Source organism: Lutra lutra, chromosome 17 (genome assembly GCF_902655055.1).
Source record: "Lutra lutra chromosome 17, mLutLut1.2, whole genome shotgun sequence".
Lineage (NCBI taxonomy): Eukaryota > Metazoa > Chordata > Mammalia > Carnivora > Mustelidae > Lutra > Lutra lutra.
The window spans coordinates 57,277,748-57,284,827 of NC_062294.1; positions in this window are offsets into that span (position 1 = coordinate 57,277,748).

The following is a 7,080-nucleotide window of genomic DNA, read 5'->3' on the forward strand; positions in this document are numbered from 1 at the left end:
TGTGCTTAATGCCACTGAACCATACAGTTGAAAATGGTTAAGATAGTAAATTCTATGTCATGTGTCTTGTACTGTACTTAAGGAGGAGAAGGAGGTCTGAGAGGGGAGGGGGAAGAGGAGCACTCTGTGTTCAGACATCGGTTCTCTCGATTTTGAGTAAAGCCCTTCCTCTCTGAGCCTTTTTCCCCTTCTATCATCTACCTCAAGGGGGTTTTCTGCAAAGGACAGGATAGTAAATAATTTCGTCCTTGATGGCCTTACGGTCCCTACAGCAACTATCCTGCCATTAGAGCAGGAAAGCCGCCAGAGACAAGATGCACACAAATGAGAGTGGATGTGTTCTAATAAAACTTTATTTACAAAAAGGAGCAATGGGCTGTAGTTTGCCAGCTCATTATAGAGTCTGGAAGGTTGATATAAAGTCATTCACAAGAAGGACCTAACACAGATTAAGTGCCAGAACTTGCTGGCTGCTAATGTAGCTATTACACAGGAAACAATGTGTGCAAATTCCTTCCTCTCTGAGGACCTCCCACTTGATTCCCAGGCACACCCACGGGGTTTAGAAACTCTCTCCAGGTAGGCTACGCTCCTCTTTATCATAGTCTGTGTTGGTGAATTCTTGATAAGCGTTGGTGCTGTCCCGGGTGCTGAGAGACCTCTCCCACAAAACCCTCTGCTCTCCCCATCAGGGGCTTATGGCCCTCAATCATTCTGTCTCAATCTCCATCTATCTGCTCTTTTAGAAAATACATTTAAAGTCTTCAGGGGTGGGGCGCCTGGGTGGCTCAGTCAGGTAAGTGTCTGCCTTCAGCTCAGGTTGTGACCTCAGGGACCTGGGATCGAGTCCTGCATCATCTGTCTCCCTGCTCAGTGGAAAATCTGCTTCTCTCTCTCACTCTGCTGTTCCCCCTTTGTGTGCTCCCCCCTGACAAATAGATAAATAAAATATTTTAAAAAAATAAAAATTTTTAGGGGCATAAGAATATTAGGTCTGGAAGTGACTCTTAAATTGTTCAGGGAAAAAATGTGTGTGAGAGAGAAAGAGACAGGGAGATAGAAATGATAAGCACGTGTATGTTCATTGTTAAGCTCTGGGGATTCTGGGTGTAGTATAGGGAGTTCTATGTATTATTTTGCAGCTTTTCTGTAAGTCTGAAATTATTCCAGCACTTGAACAATACATATATGAACCTCAAACCCACCGTGAGATCATGTAGTGTATGGTTGTATTTATATGAAATGTCCAGATTGGCCAATCCGCAGGTACAAAGAGCAAATTAATGTTTTCCAGGGGTTCAGAGACGGAGGAATGGGGAGTAGCTGCTAATAGGTTCAGGGCTTTATTTTGGGCTGCAAAGTGCTTCAGAACTAGATGCAGGTGGGTGGTGGCACAATGAAAACGTACTAAATGCTACTGCATTATTCACTCTAAGATTAATTTATGTCAATTAAAAAAAAACTTGACCAAAATACTTCTATAGTCTTCTCATTCTCTCTGATGCTTATAGTGACCCTGGGAACCCACGATCTGCTCTCATAATCTCTCTGATTTCATGTTCCACCCCTCTGCCCTCAGCCACTGTGCGGCAGATATGCTGGCCTTGCTGTGAATATGCTGTGAAGATCTCATGAGCCACAGGACCTTTGCACTGGCTGTTGCCCCTGCCTGGAGATCCTTCCCCAGGTATCCCCCACCTAACTCCCTCCAGGTCTTCACTCAGTATCATCCCAACCACATTATGGCTTTTCAGTAGAACCCCCTCAAACACCTTCTGGACCCTCCGCGGCACTGTTGCCATTGGACGTTCTAAACAGTTTACTTTTTTGGGGCGCCTGGGTGGCTCAGTGGGTTAAAGCCTCTGCCTTCGGCTCAGGTCATGATCCCAGGGTCCTGGGATCGAGCCCCACATCGGGCTCTCTGCTCAGCGGGGAGCCTGCTTTCTCCTCTCTCTGCCTGCCTCTCTGCCTACTTGTGATCTCTGTCTGTCAAATAAATAAATAAAATCTTTAAAAAAAAAAAAAAAAAGAAAAAAAAAGAAAAGGGACGCCTGGGTGGCTCAGTTCGTTAAGCAGCTGCCTTCGGCTCAGGTCATGATCCCAGCGTCCTGGGATCGAGTCCCACATCGGGCTCCTTGCTTGGCAGCGAGCCTGCTTCTCCCTCTCCCTGCCACTCTGTCTGCCTGTGCTCACTCTCGCTCCTTCTCTATGACAAATAAATAAATAAAATCTTTAAAAAAAAAAAAAACAGTTTACTTTTTTTTAATTTCTTTTCCACCAGAATATAAACTCCACAAGGGCAGGTTTGGGGCTGAGTTCCCTGGTCCCCAGAACAGTGTCTGGTGTAGAGTAGATGCTTAATAAACATTGGTTGGATGGATGCATGGATGTCTGATAAGCAGACATCCCTAGAAGCTGGGACCTGGGGGCCCTGGAAGGCAGAGCTGCGTGCAGAGCTATCCCTTGTTCCTGCGTGTCGCTGGGTCATGGAGCTCTTGGTCCATTGCTCTGGCTATTTTCCATGGAGGCTGCACCTAGAGCCATTCTAAGCACTGTTCGTTCCTTCCCACACCTCATCTCCTACTGGCCCTACAGCAGGTACTAGGATTTATGCTTGTTTTAGAGGAAGAGCTCCGAATAAACTGAGAGTCACCTGCTCCAACCCAGAACCTAAACCCAAGTCCGCTGGAGCCCCTTCCAGTCGCTGCCCCTCCCCCCCACCCTGGGGCCCAGCCCAATCCTGCCAGCCTAGGGTCCAGGCTTCCCCAGTTTCAGGAGACTGACCCACCCGCCATCCCTCCCAGAGAACAAACAGCCCCGCCGCCAGGCTCCCTCCCCCACTCTCCTCCCCCGCCAGCCCCAAAGGCTTCCCAGACCCACCCTCCCTGGGCCGCAGCGCTGGTCTGGGGCGGGCCCATTCCAGGATCTGCGGGGGAAACACCTCACCCTTCCTCTGGGCTTCTGCACTGCCTGAGCAGACGCCACCACCGCCCATTGAGGGCAGCCCCGAGTCTGCGCCGCCTGGGACGACCCCATCCGCATTGGACTTTGGCCACCTCTTGTTGGCGCTATTTCGTAGTTGTCACCTTAATGGTCCTGGTAGCCAAGTGTCTGGGTCTCCTGTGCTCTGGCCAAACACACCCTGACAGACTTCACCTGCCAGCCTCCCAAGGTATTCCCTCTGCCTGGAACCTTCTCTGCATTCCTGACTCATTCTCGAAATCCAGGTCAAAGCTCAGATGCCACCTCCTCATGGAGGCCCGCCCTGACTGCGCCCCCCACAAAGCGACCGCACCTGCCTGCCCCCATTCACTCCATCTCTTCACCTGTGTTCTAGGTTCCACGGCACTTAGCACAATCCAAAAGTCTTCCTCATGTATGTGCCTCCCTGTTTACCTTCTGTCTCCCACCACACCCATGAGGGTGACAATAACACAGGGCAGGGCTTTCGTCCGTCCAGCACTCAGCAATGCTTGGCACAAAGTAGGTGCGTAAGTCTTTGCTACTGCATGACTTTGGGACTTTGCTTATACCACTCTCAAGCTTAGTGTCATCCCTTGCCACATTGTCCTTGGGAAACTCCTATTCATCCTTCAGAACCCTGTCCAGTCAGCACTTAACTGGACATCCAGTTAGACTCTTCTTGAGCGCAAAGAGTGGGACACAGATTGGGTCTCAGGAACCATTCATTGAATGATTAAGTTCATTGACGCACATGTAAATACACACATCTCTCGGAGACCCAGCCCCACCTTACTTATATCTGCCAAAAACCTGCCATACCTATTTCTTGTGACTATGCCCGCCCACCCCCGAGTCCCATCCTAGGAGTTCATCAGCAAACCCAACGGCTGGGGAGTGGGGACAGGCGTGTGTGTTGGGAGAGGAGCAGGAGGAAAGAGATGGGGTGGTTGTAGACATGACACCCAGGGGATCTCAGCGGATCAAGCCCCTGTGGGGAATTCTGTGTGCTGCCTCGGTGCCCCCAACCCAGACAATGAGCAATCTAGTCCCCAGTGACAAAGCTATCCCAGTTTAGGGACAGAAGCAAACACACCCACAGAGTCCTAGAGCTCACTTAATGAAAGGCACTGACTCTGTGGGCAGACAAGGGGTTGGAAAGGGTTCTCAGGTGGCTGTTCCCATGGTGAGTCTCTAAGACCGGGGTTCGCTGCCTCTGCCCCGGACTCACTGAGTCAGACTGTGCTGGGCTGGGAGCTCCGCTGGTATCTGGGAGCCACTCGCTATGTTTTGAAGAAAGGGAGGGCCGCGTTTGTGGCCACAGAAGGAGGAAGGAGCCCTGGGCCCCGAACTAGGGTGGAGGCTCTGGTTTCGGTCTCACCATCTCACCGGCTGCTTCAGCCTTCGGAGCACCTGGAGGCGGGGACTGGGGCACCTGTCCCTGACCTGCCCTCCTCCCTCAGACCCAGGAGTCCAGACCCCCAGCTCCTCCTCCCTCAGACCCAGGAGTCCAGGCTCCCAGAACCTTCCTCCCTCAGACCCAGGAGTCCAAAACCTCCCAGTCCCCTCCTCCCTCAGACCCAGGAGTCTAGACGCCCAGTCCCTCGTCCCTCAGACCCAGGAGTCTAGACCCCAGCCCCCTCCTCCCTCAGACCTGGGAGTCCTGGCTCCTGACTCCCACCGAATGCCTATTTGAGGATAGTTTTCTCCATTTGCACATGAAGAAAGGGCCTGGTCTCTGGTCAGATCTGCATTTTGTCCCCTAGCCCAGGGCTACTGTGACCTTGGGTTAGTGGCCTCTGCACTCTGAGCCTCGGTCTTCCATGCCAGTGGGCACCAACCCCAGCCCTAGCTGCCTGTCAGAGTTAAGGGGTCTGCTCCTCTCTGCAGACCCCAACCCTGGCCGGGCCAAGTGCAGAAAGTACTTGTGGCATGAACGTGACAGGAAGCCAGAATGACAGCTGTTGCAGACAGCGGAGCAGGACCCTGGGTCTCTCCCTGCAGCTCCTGGGAGAGCACACCCACTGGCCAGCCCGCCCTCCCCTCCCGGGCTCAGGCAGTTCCAAGGCCTGCAACACTCCTCCCTCAACCTCCAGCTGCCAAACTGGCCCTTCAGGTTCAGCTCCGGCTGCCCCTCCTCCTCCAGGAAGCCTGCCCTGACCTCTTAGCAGCCTCCTCTGGGCTTCCGCAGGCCCCTTTGCATCCCATCACAGCAGATCCGGAAAGAAAGGCCACCATCTCTGCTGTGGCGAATACTCAACCTACCATCTCCTCTTTGGCCGGGACGGCGCCGAGAGCTGTCCGTGACCTCATTTAATCCTCCTAATGTTGCCATCCCACATTCCAGGTGGGGGCCTGGGGCACAGAGCGGTTAAGCGATTTACCTAGGGTCACACAGCTAGAAAGGGCAGAGTCACGAGGTGGCCACAGGACGCAGGGTCGGAGTTGCATGGCCTGGGTTCCAGCTTCCCCACCATGGACGAGCCGTGTGATTGCGACAAATTCCTCAATGTGTGTGTGTCTCCTCCTCGCATGTAAAAGGGAATGGAACCCGTTTCACAGGATGTTGTGAGGATGAGACGTACATACGCGTACACACACACACACACACACAGTGTGCTCAGAAGACGGAAGCACCCCTGCATAGGGATTAAGTCAGGACCTGAACCCACACCCACCTGGGCTCCCTGCCATCACCCTGCCCCACACGATGGTCTCTCGTTACCTCTGTTCTTTCATGCCCCCAGCCCAGGACAAAGGGGTGCTTTCTCTGGTTTCCGGCCTCACTCTGCAGAGCCTGTGGGCTCCACGCACTGAAGCAAACAGTGGAGCATAATGCATGCGGACGCAGATGTCTCTTCAGCCCTTACAGTGTGCGGCACATAGAGCGCAGGGCCGAACACAGAGGAGTCTGTGTCCTCCTGAAGCTTACATTCTAACAGGGAAACATAAAATAACCGAAACGATCAGGTAACACAGTATGTTAAAAGGTAGGGAACGATTTGGCGAGAAATTAATTAGGGAGCAGGGAGAGACCATGAGGAATAGGAGGGTACGGGGGAATAAGCATTCCATGCAGAGGGCACAGCGAGTGCAAAGGCCCTGAGGCAGGGCGGGCTCTCAGTGTTCAAGGAGCAGCAAGGACGCAGTGTGCTGGAAAGGAGGCATGGAGGCCCAGAGGAGGTCAGGCCTTGCAGAGAAACGGGGAGCCCCTGAGGGAACAGCAGCAAGGAGTGGTGTGAGCTGAGCTAGGTTTCTTCGGGCTCCCTGCTTTGACAGGAGAAGGAGGGGAGGAAGGGAGCAGGGGCCAGGTGGGAGGCTCTCCAAGTTCAGGTGTGAGCCTGGAGGACGCCAGGAATGATCCCCAGGTGGGGATCCTTGATAAAGTGATAGGCTGAAAGGGGCATGCCCGCCCGTCCTGCTCTCCCAGCTCTGTTCTCACCCACTCCCTGCAAGTGTAGGGCCCGTGTGGGAATCAGTTTCTTCATCTGTGAAGTGGAGACCCCCAACCTCACCTCAAGGGATTTGGGGAAGAAATGTCGTGGATAACGTGGTCGGCAAGGACCGTGGCACTGAGGAAGTTCTGGAAAGCAGATTTCAAGCCTGAGGAGCTCGTTAGCGTTTGAGAAGTACTTGGAGCCAGGTGGGGCGCTGAGTCTTAGTTGCCATGATTAGAGGGGTTCCTGGGCGGGGCGGGGGGGCGCTAGTTTCCAGAAGAAGAGGCAGGAACCATGGACAGGAGGTGCGCACCGGGCCGGGACAGACACCGGTCTTGGAGACAGAAAGGCAGCCCCGGGTTCAAATGCCACCCTCCCACACTGATGACCCCCTCTCGAACTGCAAACAGGTGCAACTCAAACCTCTGACCTCCCAGAGGTATAAGGGCAAGTGGAAGAGGCTTTCTGAGACGTAGGTTCTGCGTCTCTGGCCGAGCATGACACCCGACGGCTTGCTGTCCTTGAGCTAGTGTTATGACAGACACCGTCACAGCTCCTGGCTCCCCGCAGGCCATTCCAGTCCCCCCCCCACCCCAACCCGGTGTCTGTGCCAGCCCCGCCCAGGGGCCAGGGAGGTGGGGCTGTGCCCGGTGAGTGCGCTGGTATGCGGAGGCGGGCGGGC